Source organism: Lissotriton vulgaris, chromosome 6 (assembly GCF_964263255.1).
Source record: "Lissotriton vulgaris chromosome 6, aLisVul1.2, whole genome shotgun sequence".
NCBI classification, from domain to species: domain Eukaryota; kingdom Metazoa; phylum Chordata; class Amphibia; order Caudata; family Salamandridae; genus Lissotriton; species Lissotriton vulgaris.
In genome coordinates this window covers 1,293,402,004-1,293,419,713 of record NC_141694.1, presented here as the reverse complement: position 1 = coordinate 1,293,419,713, position 17,710 = coordinate 1,293,402,004, and the positions used below count along the sequence as shown (strand labels likewise).

The following is a 17,710-nucleotide window of genomic DNA, read 5'->3' as shown; positions in this document are numbered from 1 at the left end:
AGATCCAATTCCCGATACTATTGGGCGTCCAGGTGGAGGAGATTTATTTTTGTGTGTTTTGGGTAGTGAGTAGAAAAATGGTATTTTGGGTCCCTTTGGTGTTAAAAAATCTGCCTCTTTTTTTGATATCCATCTATTTGTTTCAGCCTCATGTACCATTATTGCAATCATGTTGGTTAATCTCTCGGTAGGGTCAGTATCCAATTGTTTGTAGAAAGTTTCATTGGACAGTAGAGACAAGCACTGTTCATTATATCCTTCTTTTGTCAGGATTACCACCCCGCCACCCTTATCTGCGGGTTTGATTATAATGTTCTCATTACCTCTTAGTTCAGTTAAGGCTTGTTTTTCCTTGTTGGTCATGTTGTGATACATTTTTTTCTTATTGTCCATTTTATCGATCCCTTTCATTATCGCTTGTTCAAAAGCTTGAACTTCAATGGGCACTGCAGTAGATGGTGGGCAGAACTTGGATTTCCTTCTTAGATTGGTATCGCCCTCCGTCACTTGGTTGGGAGAATTGCTAAAGAATGCTTTCAATTTCAGAGTTCTGCAAAATTCAGACACCTCACATTTGAGCTTAAATCGGTCTGCCCACCATCTACTGCAGTGCCCATTGAAGTTCAAGCTTTTGAACAAGCGATAATAAGACCCAAACGAGTATATGTGTTAATCAAAATTAACATATTAATGTTTTTGCCGTTTATCACATAGAGACAATGTGGATCCACTGTAGCCCACTCTCAATGAAATTATGATCATTTATCTGGCTTGTAATATCCAAAAGAAATACCAAGAACTGACAATATATCCGTCTCCTGCTAGTTTTGTGCAACAACTACTAAGAGTCCTTCGACACTGGTTTATAATGTATCACCTTTCCTCTTCTAGTCGAGATGTCCGCTAGATTTTCCACCATCTTACATGGTCATTTCCTATGTATACAATAGCCCTTTTTCAGTATCCATGCTCCGTATAAAGACCGGATAACCAAGACCCGCCCATAGCCGGGGGCAGAGTCAGCACAAGGCACGTAAATCGGACCGCATGGGTAAGAATGGCGCCTTCCTGTTTTTTCAAGGAGATCAGGTAAGAAAGCCCCTGAAACTAACCATAGGCGCTCTATTGTTTCCCACCTAGAAAAAAACAAGAAGCGACTCCCAGTCCCCGTTGAAGTCTTAATGTTGAACGCATAAGGTAAAACACTGGGTTCTGCATGGGTTATCACGGAGAACCGATATGCCGGATAGATAGACCAGCTTTAGCACAGTTTCAAAATTTGATGTTCAAAAGTTTAATGTAATGTAACCGCTATTTTATTGAATCTGTCTTTGGCATATTAACGGTCTAGACATTAGGTACCTAAAAAAGGTTTATATCGTAAAATAGACTGTTTTACATTTGCATATATCTACCGTATGCGTAAAAAACAAGAGCGACTCCCAGCCCTCTTTTGAGATATTAATGGTGAATGAAAAATGAAAATATTTGGGTCTGCATGGGTTCTCATGGCAATCCATTAGGCGGGGTAATAACACTTCCTGGCATTTTTTGAAAACATCCACATTAATGTCACGGAATCTCTCTCTTTTACTGGACCCTGCTTGCGGTCGAATAACGGTAACATATGACCAGACAGCATGTACCGCAATAGCCTTGAAATTGTAAAACTGTGTTTAACACTTGTTCACATACAGTAAATCGTATGAAGGTTGATGCCTAACTTTCGTCCTAAATACATTAAGGACCATGATAATGAGCAGCCGCAGGGCTGTCTACCACTCCCTTTCCCAGACCTTTTACTGTTTCTCCTACTTCCTCCATTTCCTGATTAATTCCATAAATATGGTTAATCTTTTTTAGCATAAAATAATGCTTTATTATGTGCATCTGTTTGCCAACCTGACAATCATACCAACTGACACAAGACTTTTGTTGGTTTTCTTCACAGCTTGGAAACTCCATTTGCTACTTTGAAACACACATAAAAGGTGTGAGTGTTATTTTTATGTATGTTTGTTTTTTGTTATTGTCCTGACGAAAGCTCCCCAGACCCCTGTGGGCCCTGTGAGCTGAAACATGTCGACACTTTTCTAATATGATATGGTAGCCCAATAACTCAACTACCTACATATCGCAATGGTTCTTAATGATAGTGACTAGTCGTTCGTTTATATTAAAATTTTCCTTTTGACTAGACATTCTTTTTTAGCTTAGTTTTCCCTTTTTTGATTTCTGGACACTTCTACATGCACCAGAAGTAGCCTCGGGTGAGGCAGGCATCCTGCACGTTAATCGTTGACCCAATGACTATGCCAGGACTCCTGATGGGGCGGAAAAAAGATATACCGCAACGATAATTCCAGGAAGTCTATGAGGGTTTTCGATAAAAACTAATGGTTTTGTAGAAACTAGTGTCCATTCTCTTTTGATTATTAGTAACTTGTATAGGGGAAACGAATGGACTTCCTATCCTCTTCCCTCCATTTTTGATATTAGATATTTATTTGGGTTCACACTGGCTGGTAGGAGTTTTAGATTCTGACGCGCTCCTCGGGGCCATACAGAGAGTCCTAGTATTTATAGTCAGGCATTATAAGGTCTGTTGGATTCCTTATTGCTCCCCTCAGGTAATGTATTGGTGCAGTATGTTGATGGTCTACTCATAGCTTTTGATACGGAAAAGGGTTGCAAAGACAGTTCATTCAAATTGTTGTTGCATTTGTACCATCATGGACACATGGTTTCCATTTCTAAATTTGAGTATTTTCGAACTGAGGTGGTCACCTATTTAAGTCACCTACTGTCGAAGGAGGGTAGGAGGTTGACCCCTAAGCGCATCAGTACTATTGTTAAAATGCCCATTCCCCAAACTCAAAAAGATGTGCGGTCTTTGATAGGTATCACTTCTTACTGTCATCAATGGATACCTAAAGGTTCCCTGCTAATTAAACTTTTGCTTGCATTAACCACAAAAGAAGTGCATACGCTTCTGCCTTGGACGTCCGAATGCCAGCAGTCTTTTGAGCAATTGAAAACTGCACTTTGTTCAGCTCCAGTGCTTGGTACACCTAACTACGGCAAGCCGTTTGTGCTCTATGTCCATGAGATGGCTAGCTGTGAGCTTTCTGTCCTAACACAAATTTGAGGCTAAGCAACAGCTGTGTGCTTATTCCTCTGTTGTGCTTGATGCTGTTGCAGGGGCCCTCCCGATGCAGGGCCCTCCCAAGCTGTCTGAGAGCGATTGCGGCTGTGGCCACTTCAATCAGACAATCCACGGGACTCGAGCTTGATACTGACCTCACAGTTATGGTACCCCATGCTGTGGATACACTTTTGATTAAAACAAAGACACAGCACCTCACCAGTGCACATTTTACCGGCTATGAATTGACCCTCTTTGCTAAGCATATTACAATTAAAAGATGTGCTACTCTGAATCCAGCCACGTTACTACCCCTCTCTGAAGAAGAAATGAAGGGACGGGTAGACCTGACTGATGGTCCCTTATTTGACCCCAAGGAGAACTATATGTCAATGGCTCTTGTTTTACTAGATGACACCACGTCGGCAGCTTATGCTGTCACTATGTTGCGCATGGTGGTAGAGACATCACGGGTCCGTTATCAGTTGGCTCAAGCTGCTGAGCTCGCCGCACTTATTTGAGCTTGCGAATTGAACAAGGGACTCGTTGTCAACATCTATACTGACAGCCAGTATGTCTTCGAGGTCGCGCATAATTTTGGGCAACTCTGGGAAGAGAGGGTCCATTACTTCTCATGGCCCCAAGATTCAGCATGGGCACCTCATATTGAGACTTTTGTCTGCTTTAACGCTCCCCAACAAATTGGCCATAACTAAGTGTAGTGCTCACAGGAAGGTTACTGATGACATGGGTAGAGGAAATGCTTTTGCAGATCAGACGGCTTACAAAACGGCCTGAACAAAGATGAAACACATGTTTGTAGCACATCCAGCTACTTGGGTCCCTGAAGTTGTCATGTTTGAGAATACCCTTGAAAGTGTAAAGGAGATACAAAGTGAAGCCACAATGGAAGAAATAGCGGAATGGCAGGAAAGTACAGCACGATTAAATGAGCAAGGATGTTGGATTGATAAATCAGGGAAGCAGAGATGGATGTTGCCAGATGCATATTTTTTTCCCATGGTTACTATGGCACATGATCCAGCTCATATTAGTGCAAAAGGCATGTGTAAGCTGTTAGACCCTGTATGGCGGAATGACGATATCTCTAAGACAGCCGCGCATTTGGTGAAATATTGCATGGTTTGCATAGTCCAAGGAAGGGTACACCTACAATTTTGCACCATCCACTTTTCCTTTTGAAGTCCTTCAAATGGACTATATTGATTTAGAGAGATGCAATAATCTTAAGTATGTTTTGCTGGTTGTATGTGCATTCAGTAAATGGGTTGAGGCTTACCCCACTAAAGATAATACAGCCATTACGACTGCAAAGGTACTCCTGAAGGAGTTCTTTCCTCGTTTCGGCTTGCCCTGAGTTATCTGGAGTGACAACAGAAGTCATTTTAATGCGAAAGTGATTCAATTAATTTGTGAGGGTCTCCATGTCAAACACAAATTCCATGCTACCAATCATTGTATCTTGCATGTGGCCAGGTTCTGAGCTGGGATGGTGCAGTGAGCTAAAAAACGGTGATGGATCAAGCCCTGATCTTTGGACTGGGTAAGAGTGGTCTGCTTAATTCAGACACTCTGTTCATCACCACCCCCTTTTCTGAATCGTTTTTGTCCACCATAAGCGTGGAAGGGTATACTCAGATGTGAGTCCTTTGCTCATTGCACCATCAGGATTCAAGCAAGCCGGGCCGAAGACGGCTGAAATGCCAGAAACCGGTCCCCGGAAGCTTGTTTCCTTCCCAGTATAAGAATTGGCTTGGTAGTCATGATGTAAGTATGCCTGTGTTGTAGGCAGGAAGGGGTACTTTCCCCCAAGAAACAATCCATAGAGGTGTTTTCCTCCTATGTGTGCTCTGCAGCACACATACAAAGAGGGAAAACAAAGAGAAATAAAGATATTTCTCCTCATTACACCAGCTCTGGGGAGGCGTGAGATTTTGATGCAGTCCCAGGTTTACAAGTCCTTATAAATCTGGGAATGCATCAAAACACATGGGAGTTCCGTGAGAACACTCGCCGCAACGGCCATTGAATGCCTCCCTTGCACAGAGCAAGGGGACACAGCTATTTGCACTGCGTTGCCTTACTCAAGATTTATGAGGCCACTCAAAGCGTGGCTTCATAAATCTGCCTCAAGGCCTTGCATCACGCATGTACCACTTTGCGTAGTTCAAACGCGACGCAAGTCTCTCATAAATATGTCTCTATGTGTCTGCTTCTAGGCACAGTATGAAAGTGACATCTTACTATTAACTTTGCATTTTTCATTATGGAGGAGCTTTCATTGATATAATTTATATAACCAGCATGAGACTGCTTATAAAAAAAAATAACACGATCAAAAAAAAAAAGAAAAAAAAACACACTGAGCTTGTCTTATTCTGTATTCGTTTCACATATACGTGCATTTTTTGTGAATGGATAATGGTAAAACTAATTTAATTCCTCTGCGAACGTACTCTTTTAAATCGTTCTCATCATCCCACATACATTCCTTGGAATAGTGCAAACAGCAGTGGTTATTGTGGAGTTAGTGTTACGAGTATAGAGTTCCTGGAAAATATACAGAGTAAATACAATTACCAGAAGATGGCAGAAGATGAACAGAAAATTCTCAGTGAATGCCTACAACTCAAGTTTTGTTTTTTAAGATTTTAGTTGTCATAACCTATTGTTTACTATAAAATACACGGAGTGGACTTTTGATCAGCCACTTCTTCATGACTAGGGGTGGGCGTAAATCGTATAACTTTGGGTGAAGTAATCTTGCAAAATTACCAAAACCTATGCAAAATTACTCATAACTGCGCAAAATGCATCTTGCACTGGAAAAATTACCCCACCAATCTGTTCAGGTAAAATTCTACTTAAAATGTAGTTTTGAGTTGGTTTCCAGATGCTTGCATTTAAAGCACTGCTGCTCACGTTGGGATTTGCAGTCTTTCATTTAAAACCGAATGGTTCTCTCAGGTAAAAAAAAATACCTAAAATGTTTGTTGACCACCGAAATTAAAGGAACTGCTACTCACATTCAAAGGCCCAATGTTTAAGAAAATATCATGTGAGCCACGTGTGTCAAAACACCCCGGTACTCCTCTGACTGCCTAGTTATCGGAATTTTCTGGGTTGGTAGGTTTTAAAATTGTGGTGGCCGAGCCCAGGCCCAAAATACACAGCTACCTGCATTGCAAAAAAGTGACAGATTTGAGTGGAAAGATTTTATTAGTACATGTAGCATTTTGTAGCCTTTCCCTTCATCGGCACTAGGGCCAACCCCCAAGAGTGGGGTATCGTTAGTGGAACAAGTGTGGAAGTTCTGGGTGGTTGGAAAGTTGTGGATCCACACAGCTTCTGGAACTTTCTTTTAAAGAATTGTAGGTGGTAGTAGATTTGTGGATCTCTGAATCTTCCAGAACTTTCTCTCACAGACATGTGAGTAATATGGGTGTTTTTAGCCAAAATCTGAGCTTTGCAATGCCTTATGGTTAAGAAACCTCATGAGATCCATACAAGTCAAACCAATGTGGACTTCCCTGGGTATCTGGTTTATCAGAAAAATGTAGGTCTGGTTGGTTTCCCTGGTTGGCAGTGGAGACTGGACCCAAATTCCACACCTACTCACATCAGCAAACCAGCTGCCGACTTTGGAACTAGGGAGCTAGGTTCGAGTCTTGGTTCAACCTTCTGTGCTTTTGGGTAAATCAATTAATCTTCCTATGCCTGCAAAAAATTTGATCTTGTGTAATTTAATTTGGTTTTCAGGTAAAATGTTCCAATACCTTTGGGCCAGGTCTGTGCTATGGGCAAAGTTGATGCTATATACAACTGCAAAAAACAATGTATAGAAAAAAGCCTTAGTCAGCCCTGTGTGTAGAAAAGCCCCAGCAGCTAAGGGAATCCTACATATCCCAGCATACCCCAGCAAGTCTCATCCTTGGCTTGAAGAACTATATCCACATCACACCCATCTTGATGGAACTCCACTGGTTTTCCTTGCTCAATCACACTATCTTCAAAACCAGTGTTGTCATTTAGATAGCAGTGACAAACACTACTCCCCACTATCAGGCTGATAAGCTCACCATCTCCAGAGGTTCTCAGAATGTCATATGACTGCAGTAAAGTAAGTGAAAAAATGAGTGAACAGGCTTTTTCCATCTATGCACCAGGAATCAGAAAACACATCTCTAGATCCCATCAAGATCAACCCTGCTCTCATTTAAAAAAAATGCTGAAGATGCATCTCTTTAAAGAACACTGCCTTACGATCAGTGCTTAATTTGAGCAGGTGGTTTTTGGTGCTTGGCACCGCCACATAATTGTCAACACTGCGCTTGTGAGAGTCTGACACAAGGTGTCACTGTCTGAGGAATTTAGAGAGGACCACAATAACAGTTTATTATAAATTCAATATACATAAAACATTACTGTTAAGTGCTACCCAAGACATTTCTATAGCTTTGGGGGTCTGAAATAGTCCAAAATGTCATACTGGTAGGAGTGTGATGGTTAATAGTTGTGTTGTTACTATCACTATTGCAGGGGCAATGTGAAGTGCGAGCTGCAGTGGCCTCCTGGCGAGGGCCCTGGCACTTACGTTTTTTTTACAAACTAAGCACTGCTTATAACACAATAAACGTTCACTACTTCGAACATGGCTGCCATTTAATGGAGCTCAGTTAAGTCAGAGAGCTGACACAGCAATCCCTCATTCATCGGTACCGGCCGACAAATATCAGACGACAGACTTAACAACGGAAACCAGTGCGCTCTACTTGAGTTTACTTCCGACAACCGAGCTCAGCTGAAACCTGAATAATCTGAGTCAAGCGCCAAGAGGCTGCAGTGAGCGGTGGCCACTAAGAAAAACAAGCATTGGCATGGCTAATAGGTCTCGCCTTTGGGACCTTATAAGTGTTTAGCCATGCAACAGTTGATGTTGTTGAACCAAGGATATTGTGCTGCATAACTAAATACTTATAGGGTCCCAAAGGCGAGACCTATTGGCTATGCTAATGCTTGTTAAGCTTAGTTACAGGTTATTAGGATGGTAAGTAAGATAAGAAGTTCAGCCCCACCAGGAGCAGCATCCTTGCTGCTCAGCCCACGCGCTCTAGCTGTTTCTCTCTCAACCACACTAGGCACTCCAGCATTCCACTACCTCATCATGAATTCAAACATTTCACACACATCACATTCATGCTGGCTGAGTGCAGGGAACAGGGAACTAAGGAAAAGGACGCATAATGAGTATTCAAGTCAACACACCTGCTGTTGAATGAATCCTTTATGTTTTTCGTCTGTGTGCTTGTGTCTTTTATGCTTGATTATTGTTGAAACTGGTGCTGTAAGTGTTTCGGTCTGTGTGCATGATCTATGTATGCCTAGGGCGCATGCGTGTTCACAATATACGCAAGTCAAAACAATGATGTACTTGTGTTAATTATGTAATTGTTTTGAACTGTGTTTGTTACATAGAAGGGTTGTAATTTAGAATGTAGCTCGATCATCGGATTGGGAAGGCGGGTAGTCAGGCACTGGCCGATGGGCCGGTGCCTGAGGGTCACCAGTGGGACGGTTTTTGTCAACCGGCCCACAGAACCTTACTGTCTTCCCCACCAGGCCTCTGTAAGGGTGGGGCAGCATCATGGGCAGGGAAGCTTTGAGGGGGTGGCTTTCAGCAGTATTGTTAGGCCATTATTGTTCTGTCCGTTACAGACTTCATCTTGGCCTCCCATGGGACTGGCGCAGATGCCCAGAAGCAATGTCCCACTCCCCTGCTGTGGGCCATTATCACCTCGGCTCCCTTGCAGCAGCAGCGCCTCTGTGCTTTTCTTCACCCCTCCCCTGCCAGGCACTCACTATGAGGCTACAGTTTGCTGGGGAGAGTAAGTGAATGGCCCTGCTGAGGGCCTGTTATTGGCACCTCGGCCCCGGTGTCTTTCAGGCCTTGATGGTTTGGAGGGTGGTGTGGGTGTATGTTTGCATAAACCTCACTGTGAAGCACCTTTCCCATAGACATAAATTGAGATAATGTAGTGTTAGGGTCATATCTGCCGAATGTGGAACTATGGAAATAGATTCGAGTCCCAGCCTCACCTCAGCATCTTGTGATTCTGGGCAAATGACTTAATTGCCCAAGGCCTACAATAAAAATGAATTTGATCTTCTGTAATGTAACTAGTGCGCGTATAATTGCAGCCCTTTGGCCGAGTTTACGCTATATCAAGCTACAATAAAAAAGCATATCCTTCTGTTTGCTCATAACTTAAGAGTCTGCAAAGGCTGCAACCTAATAATGAAGGAGAATTGTTTATTCAATAACAAAACAGTCTGTATTCCTTCTTAGCACGGTTTTTCTTCCTTTGTTTAGTTTTAACTATCATTAAAGAAGCTTTAGACCACATTTTAAACTGCTTTCACATTACGTTTCCTGTTTAAACTTTAAAGTACATATTGATCAAGGGAGAAAAAAACAGCTTTAGGTGATTTTCTTAATTTTTGTACTGACAAGGGCATTAAAATACTGGTACTGCTGGGTAAAAAACGTCAGGTGGCAAACATAGCCGTGTCAACATAGCCATATCAGGAGTTGTGGCCTTTGGGCCACTTGATTTCACCTCGCCCCCCAGTGCTTCTAGTTTTCAACAATGTTTCTGGCTCAATTAAATACACAATTCATCAAACATTTCTCTAAAAATTAGACCAATGAGCCTAGCCAAATGCTGTTTCGTGAACGGGCGTGATCCGGGAATGTGGGCCACTTTTTTGCAGGTGCCCGTGCCGAATTGTGATCCCAATCCGCCGCTGCCTTAGCTCCATGGTAATTGAGGCGTTTAAGCGGAATTCTCGCCTGGACACCGGTGGACCAGCTCCTTCGCGTTCCCTTCTTTGTGTCCCTGTTTGTATTTAATCACTTCCGTGCTGATGACGGAACCGCTCCGTCATCAGCTGCAGTAGCGCTGTGCAAATGACGGAGCGGTTCCGTCATGGCCCGCCCGATGCGCCTGCGCGGCGCTGATTTCGTGCCTGCGCAGCGCTGATTTCGCACCTGCGCTGTGCGTTCTGTTGAGCGGGCGGGGCCATGACGGAACCGCTCCGTCATGAGCACAGCTCAACCAAGGCTGGTGACGGAGCGGTTCTGTCAACAGCATGGGCGCGCCGTGCGGCCCCCCGCCCCCTTAGCGCTGCGGCGGAATAGCCGCCACAACGAAGGTGTTAAGGATTAAACTCGGCTAACCATTGCCTGCCTGTGTCATCTTTGGAAATAAGTTACCACACAAACTTATTGGCTTTGTCAGGACTTTTATTTGATGGGCGGTACATAAACATTTTGAGGTATTCTTTGGCGTAGAATTCTAAATGAATGAGCACATACACCATAGCTTGTGGGTTTAGGGATGAAGTTTGGTCATTTGCATGTTTCCACACTTTATACCGTAGCAGTTTGTACCTCGTTATGTACATTGTTCTTGCCTAGTGCCATGCCCAAAGTTAGTTATAAGACGATGCCAAAACATTCGTTTAACAAATTATTAGGTAGATGATATACCTTGTTCCCCTCCTGTGTTTGTACATTTCTCAATAAATTATGTTTTTACGGTATGTTTTCAACAAAATTACTTGCTGCAATGCTATACCAATTATGTATCTATTACACTAGTGCTGTCTGTAACCTAGCTCTGAAACTTCGTTTACCCTTCGAAATCTTTATTACGTACTGCAAACATGCTCCTGTCCACTGGGAAACAGAAGACACTAATGAAACCCTGAAAAAATGCATTTGGGAGCAGTCCAGCTTTAGAAATATCCTTCTATATGCTCTGCTGAAAATCAGCAGCATCAGGGCCAACGCGTGCCTGCAGGCAGCCGAAAAAGGAAAGGGCTATGTTAGTGATGCACCCTGGAGGCTGAAGCTTGGCCGGCCTGTTACATTTCTGAATGCCAATCCTAACACTAATAGGGGCATATTTACAATAAATGGCGCATCCCTGCATTTCAGCAGGGATTCGCCAGTTATTGTGCACCACAGCTCCGCCACCATGGAATCGCCGCATTTACAATGCGGCACACCATGGGGTAAAAGTGGCGCATTGCTGGAGTTGCATCGCAAGCGCGAGGCAGCTCCAGCAATGCTCTGGGGGGGCCTATTCTTCCAATGCTGCGTCAATCCTTACGCCTGCTTCAAGCAGGCGCAGGGTTTTGACGCAGCATGGGCCCAAAAGTGACTGAGTGAAATCTTGTAGATTTCACTCAGCCACTTTTAGGAGTCGTTCCTGCACTGGAATGCCCCTCCGTGCACCGGAACGCCTCCTTATGGCGCAAGGATTTACAATGTGACGCATCTCGGAGATGCGTCACGTTGTAAGTACCCTGCTGCGTCACAGCGGTGTAAAAGAGGAGCAAGGGGCTTGTAAATCTACCCCATAGTTGGACGGACGATCAGCCGCTAAAAATGTCCAGTGATGGGGAGGGCAACAACTCATGCTAGAAACACTTTATAATTCCGTAGCAGGAGAGAATTTAATAAGGTGAGTTTATTACCCTAGATTAGAACCGAATCAATAAAAGGAGACTGATGGCGAAATAGACCTATTAGCAATTTCCCTAACCAGCTGTATACACGTTACATTTAATCTGTTTTCAGATCACAAATCGGTACTTCTTGATGTAATGATCTAGAAACACAACTATCCCAGTAGACTGGGAGTTGAACATGGGTCATTTGCTTTTAATTGTCGAGAAAAATCTGCATCCATAGACTCCGCAGCGGATAGCACCACGTCAAGCAGCACACTTAAAACAAGCATTTACAATGCAATGGTTTTGCCTTTGTTAAAGTTTGAGCTACTGGCATTGCTCTTGACAATATTGTTATTTATGTTTTTTTAACATAAATAATGGCATTGTCATTTACAATGCCACTAGCTTTATCTTTCGCAAATGACACACACAAACACCCACAGAGAGCCCCCCCAACACACACTCAGAGGCCTCCCCACACACACACCCACGCAGAGCCCCCCACACACAAAGCCCCCTCACACACCCACAGAGCCTCCCTACACACTGCGAGCCCCCCACACACTGCGAGCCCCCCACACAGTGCGAGCCCCCCACACACTGCGAACCCCCCCACACACTGCGAGCCCCCCCACACACTGCGAGCCCCCCACACACTGCGAGCCCCCCAACACACTGCGAGCCCCCCAACACACTGCGAGCCCTTCACACACTGCGAGCCCCCCAACACACTGCGAGCCCCCCAACACTCTGCGAGCCCCCCAACACACTGCGAGCCCCCCAACACACTGCGAGCCCCCCACACACTGCGAGCCCCCCCACACACTGCTAGCCCCCCAACACACTGCAAGCCCCCACACACACTGCAAGCCCCCACACACACTGCAAGCCCAAGCGTAGTTACAGGCAAATAGAAGGGGGTCACGTAAATGAAAAGTACGAGAGTTCGTAATGATACAAGAATAATAATAACAAATCACTGTTGAAGGGAAGGAGAGGTTATTGGCTGATGCGTCTGTTTCTGCCCACCACAAAAACAGACTACATTTTAACACCATCCCTGTGACTGTTCCACGCGCAAGAAGAAGCTGGGCCACGAATCAACATTAGTCTGCACAGATGAGGCAGTTTCATAAACACAAGGCTGTACATCATTTACATACAAGCAAATCAGCAAAATAGTGTGTTTGCTTTTCAAAACAATAAATTATTTGCGTACTCTGCACATTTGCACAGATTAGGTCAGTCTTACTCGGCTGTATTGGCTCCCGAGATCTCCGTGTCTGCACACAGTTATTTCAGGGTGGAGGTTTCCAAATGTACAGTCCAACCTTATGTTTCACTAGCGGCTAAAGACAGGATTACAGCACGGAATACTAATGTGACCCGTGCCTTCAATGTGCACAGATGAGTTACAAAGCCGCAATCCTACACCAATTAGAAAAGCATTACACCTTCAACAAATCTCACGTGTACTGTCACCTTGGACTCCTGGATTTTTACACTTTAAATTCTGAACTTAAACACGCAACAAACCAGTAGAGCAAATAATTAGAATGATATACATGTGGAAAACCAGTGGACTAGACCCCGATATAGTGGCGTTCCTGCTTGTGGGCCATAACAGCTGTTCTTTTCCCTCCCTTCAGTTATAGGCCGGAGCCACAGGTGAGAGTATACAACAAGGGAGGTAGTAAACTGCTATAGCAATAACACTATCAGCAACACACTACCCAAACAAAAATACCGATTTTTTAGGGGGCAAAGACACGGACAGTGAGCGGGAGGGGGCAAAGACACGGACAGCAGGCAGGAGGGGACAAAGACACGGACAGCAGGCAGGAGGGGACAAAGACAAAGACACGGACAGCAGGCAGGAGGGGGCAAAGACACGGGGAGGGGGCGGGAGGGGGCAAAGGCACGGACAGCGGGCAGGAGGGGGCAAAGACAAAGACACGGACAGCGGGCAGGAGGGGGCACTGACACGGGAGGGGGCGGGAGGGGGCAAAGACACGGACAGCGGGCAGGAGAGGGCAAAGACAAAGACACGGACAGCGGGCAGGAGGGGGCAAAGACACGGGGAGGGGGCAAAGACACGGGCAGCGGGCAGGAGGGGGCAAAGACACGGACAGCGAGCGGGAGGGGGCAAAGACACGGACAGCAGGCAGGAGGGGGCAAAGACACGGACAGCGGGCGGGAGGGGGCAAAGACAAAGACACGGACAGCGGGCAGGAGGGGGCAAAGACACGGGGAGGGGGCGGGAGGGGGCAAAGACACGGACAGCGGGCAGGAGGGGGCAAAGACACGGAGAGCAGGCAGGAGGGGGCAAAGACACAGACAGCGGGCAGGAGGGGGCAATGACAAAGACACGAACAGCGGGCAGGAGGGGGCAAAGACACGGGGAGGGGGCAAAGACACGGGGAGGGGGCGGGAGGGGGCAAAGGCGCGGACAGCAGGCAGGAGGGGGCAAAGACACGGACAGCAGGCAGGAGGGGGCAAAGACACGGACAGCAGGCAGGAGGGGGCAAAGACACGGACAACGAACGGGAGGGGGCAAAGACACGGACACGGACAGCAGGCGGCAAAGACACAGGGAGGGGGCGGGAGGGGGCAAAGACACGGACAGCAGGCAGGAGGGGGCAAAGACACGGACAGCAGGCAGGAGGGGGCAAAGACACGGACAGCAGGCAGGAGGGGGCAAAGACACGGACAGCAGGCAGGAGGGGGCAAAGACACGGACAGCGAGCGGGAGGGGGTAAAGACACGGACACGGACAGCAGGCGGCAAAGACACGGGGAGGGGGCGGGAGGGGGCAAAGACACGGACAGCAGGCAGGAGGGGGCAAAGACACGGACAGCAGGCAGGAGGGGGCAAAGACACGGACAGCAGGCAGGAGGGGGCAAAGACACAGACAGCAGGCAGGAGGGGGCAAAGACACGGACAGCAGGCAGGAGGGGGCAATGACAAAGACACGGACAGTGGGCAGGAGGGGGCAAAGACACGGGGAGGGGGCGGGAGGGGGCAAAGACACGTGGAGGGGGCGGGAGGGGGCAAAGACACGGACAGCAGGCAGGAGGGGGCAAAGACACGGACAGCAGGCAGGAGGGGGCAAAGACACGGACAGCAGGCAGGAGGGGGCAAAGACACGGACAGCAGGCAGGAGGGGGCAAAGACACGGACAGCGAGCGGGAGGGGGCAAAGACACGGACAGCAGGCGGCAAAGACATGGGGAGGGGGCGGGAGGGGGCAAAGACACGGACAGCAGGCAGGAGGGGGCAAAGACACGGACAGCAGGCAGGAGGGGGCAAAGACACGGACAGCGAGCGGGAGGGGGCAAAGACGCGGACACGGACAGCAGGCGGCAAAGACACGGGGAGGGGGCGGGAGGGGGCAAAGACACGGACAGCAGGCAGGAGGGGGCAAAGACACGGACAGCAGGCAGGAGGGGGCAAAGACACGGACAGCAGGCAGGAGGGGGCAATGACAAAGACACGGACAGCGGGCAGGAGGGGGCAAAGACACGGGGAGGGGGCAGGAGGGGGCAAAGACACGGGGAGGGGGCGGGTGGGGCAAAGACACGGACAGCAGGCAGGAGGGGGCAAAGACACGGACAGCAGGCAGGAGGGGGCAAAGACACGGAATGCAGGCAGGAGGGGGCAAAGACACGGACAGCAGGCAGGAGGGGGCAAAGACACGGACAGCGAGCGGGAGGGGGCAAAGACACGGACACGGACAGCAGGCGGCAAAGACATGGGGAGGGGGCAGGAGGGGGCAAAGACACGGACAGCAGGCAGGAGGGGGCAAAGACATGGACAGCAGGCAGGAGGGGGCAAAGACACGGACAGCAGGCAGGAGGGGGCAAAGACACGGACAGCAGGCAGGAGGGGGCAAAGACACGGACAGCAGGCAGGAGGGGCCAAAGACACGGACAGCAGGCAGGAGGGGACAAAGACACGGACAGCGAGCGGGAGGGGGCAAAGACACGGACACGGACAGCAGGCGGCAAAGACACGGGGAGGGGGCGGTAGGGGGCAAAGACACGGACAGCGAGCGGGAGGGGGCAAAGACACGGACAGCGGGCGGGAGGGGGGAGTCTCACTCCCACTGCCCATGAGAGCCCTGAGTCTCACTCTCACAGCCCACGAGTCTCATTCCCCCTGCCCACCAGTCCCTGAGTCGCACTCTCACTGCCCGCCAGGAACCGAGTCTCACTCTCACTGCCTACCTCTGTGTCATTTAGGTGTCTGCGCTCTCTACTTACCACAGCAGTGGCCCCAGTCTCACCTTCGTCGCACTGCCCCTCTCTAGTCTCACTCGCTCCTTGAGTGAATCCAGCTGTTGAGCAGCGACTTCAGACGTATTCATTCATTCACTCATACCCGTAGTATTCCCTCTCCCCACAGCAGTGAGTCCCTCCCGCCCAGTACTCACACGAAGACCTGAAGAGCAGGGCTCGGACGCCCGCTTTCAGCAGCAGCTCCCGCATCTCCGGTCCCTCGGCCAGCGCTTGCAGCTGCCCTGCTCTCACAGCCCTCCCGGCCCCATGCGCAGCCCGCACAGGCAGGAGGGGGCAAAGCGGGATAAACTGTGGTACAGTTTCAGACTAGGAGCGCTCTAGTGTGCAGGCGTGCATTTTTATTATCAGACTGGGAGAGAGAACTTTAACGTGAAACATTTGGCCCGGGAGAGCCGTGGCGTGCGGCATATGGTAGCGCTGAAAGAGATTTGTCACAAACCAGCGGTAGGGGGGCGGGAACGGGGCCGCTGAGACACAGAGAGCGAGGCAGCAGTAGGGGGGCGGGAACGGGAGCCGAGGCAGTGGTAGCGGGGCGGGAACGAGGCCGGGGAGACACAGAAAGCGAGGCAGCGGTAGGGGGGCGGGAACGGGAGCCGAGGCAGCGGTTAAAAGCACACAAAAAAAGCAAGCACTCACCTGGACTTCTTCCGGGTGCCTTCAATGGCGGACCAGATTCGGGGGCGTTCTCGGCTTTTGGCTGACGTAGCGTGACGTCGCCAAAAGCCAAAAATTCTCGGGAACGCCCCCGAATCTGGTCCGGAATTGACGGACAGGCCCATCGTCCAATGGCTAGGCTCCATTTATGGAGCTAGCCAATAAATGACGGGGGCCGTTCAAAACCACACTACAGTACTCATTAGGTTTTCGCCTGCGCGAAAAAGCTGCGCAGAGCGCAGCTTTCGCCAGGCAAAACCTAAAAATGACATTGGAGATGTATCATTTATTTTTAATTCTTAAAATAATTAGTTTTATTTTTTTGTTCAGTAACTACTTAACTAGTCACCCACGTCCTTTCTTTCTTTCGTATGATTTGCATGATAGTCTTTCTTTAATCTCTAATTTTTTGACAGCTCTGAAATGGGCGTAGGTAATAAAAGAAGAGCGAGAGGCGATTGGTTGGAAGCTAGCCGCGTCGATCAAATTGCTGGCATGCTCGAGAAGAAGGTGGAAGGCGGTTATAAAAGTGTGAGAGTTGGCCGTCTAGCCCGGCTGTCATCGGCAGAGATCCAGAGCGCTCGTGACGTTGTGCGTGGACGCAGCAGTTTAACTGTTGCGTAGCTTCATAGAGTTTGTGAAAGCCTCGGGCGCCTGCGACCAGGTTTGCGGCGTAGCTCACTGTTACTTCACCTGGCAGGCTGAGAGTGTATCTTGTAATACCCCAGAGTGAACAACTGGCTGACCGAGGATACCTTTGAGGATGACAGCCAAGGGTCCAGCAATTGGTATTGATCTGGGCACAAGCTACTCATGTGTGGGCGTCTTCCAGCATGGCAAAGTGGAGATTATTGCCAATGACCAGGGCAACCGCACGACGCCCAGCTATGTAGCCTCCACAGACACCGAGCGGCTGATAGGCGACGCAGCAAACAAACACAAGCACGTGCGCCAGCAACGGGAGAGAGGAGGGGGCTTGCATGATTCCCTTGCGGGAGCGAGCAGCAAGGCACAATAATTGATACCATATGGCGCCAGCTGCTCCCTCCCACAAGGGAATCGCCAAACATGCA

At 48.2% G+C, this 17,710-nt stretch overlaps 1 protein-coding gene across 1 annotated transcript in view; it reads right to left on the bottom strand.

The window, feature by feature from the left end:
- ENPP3 (ectonucleotide pyrophosphatase/phosphodiesterase 3) overlaps window positions 1-17,710 on the bottom strand; it is a 716,664-nt gene that overhangs the window by 405,567 nt on the left and 293,387 nt on the right. The window lies entirely within an intron of this gene.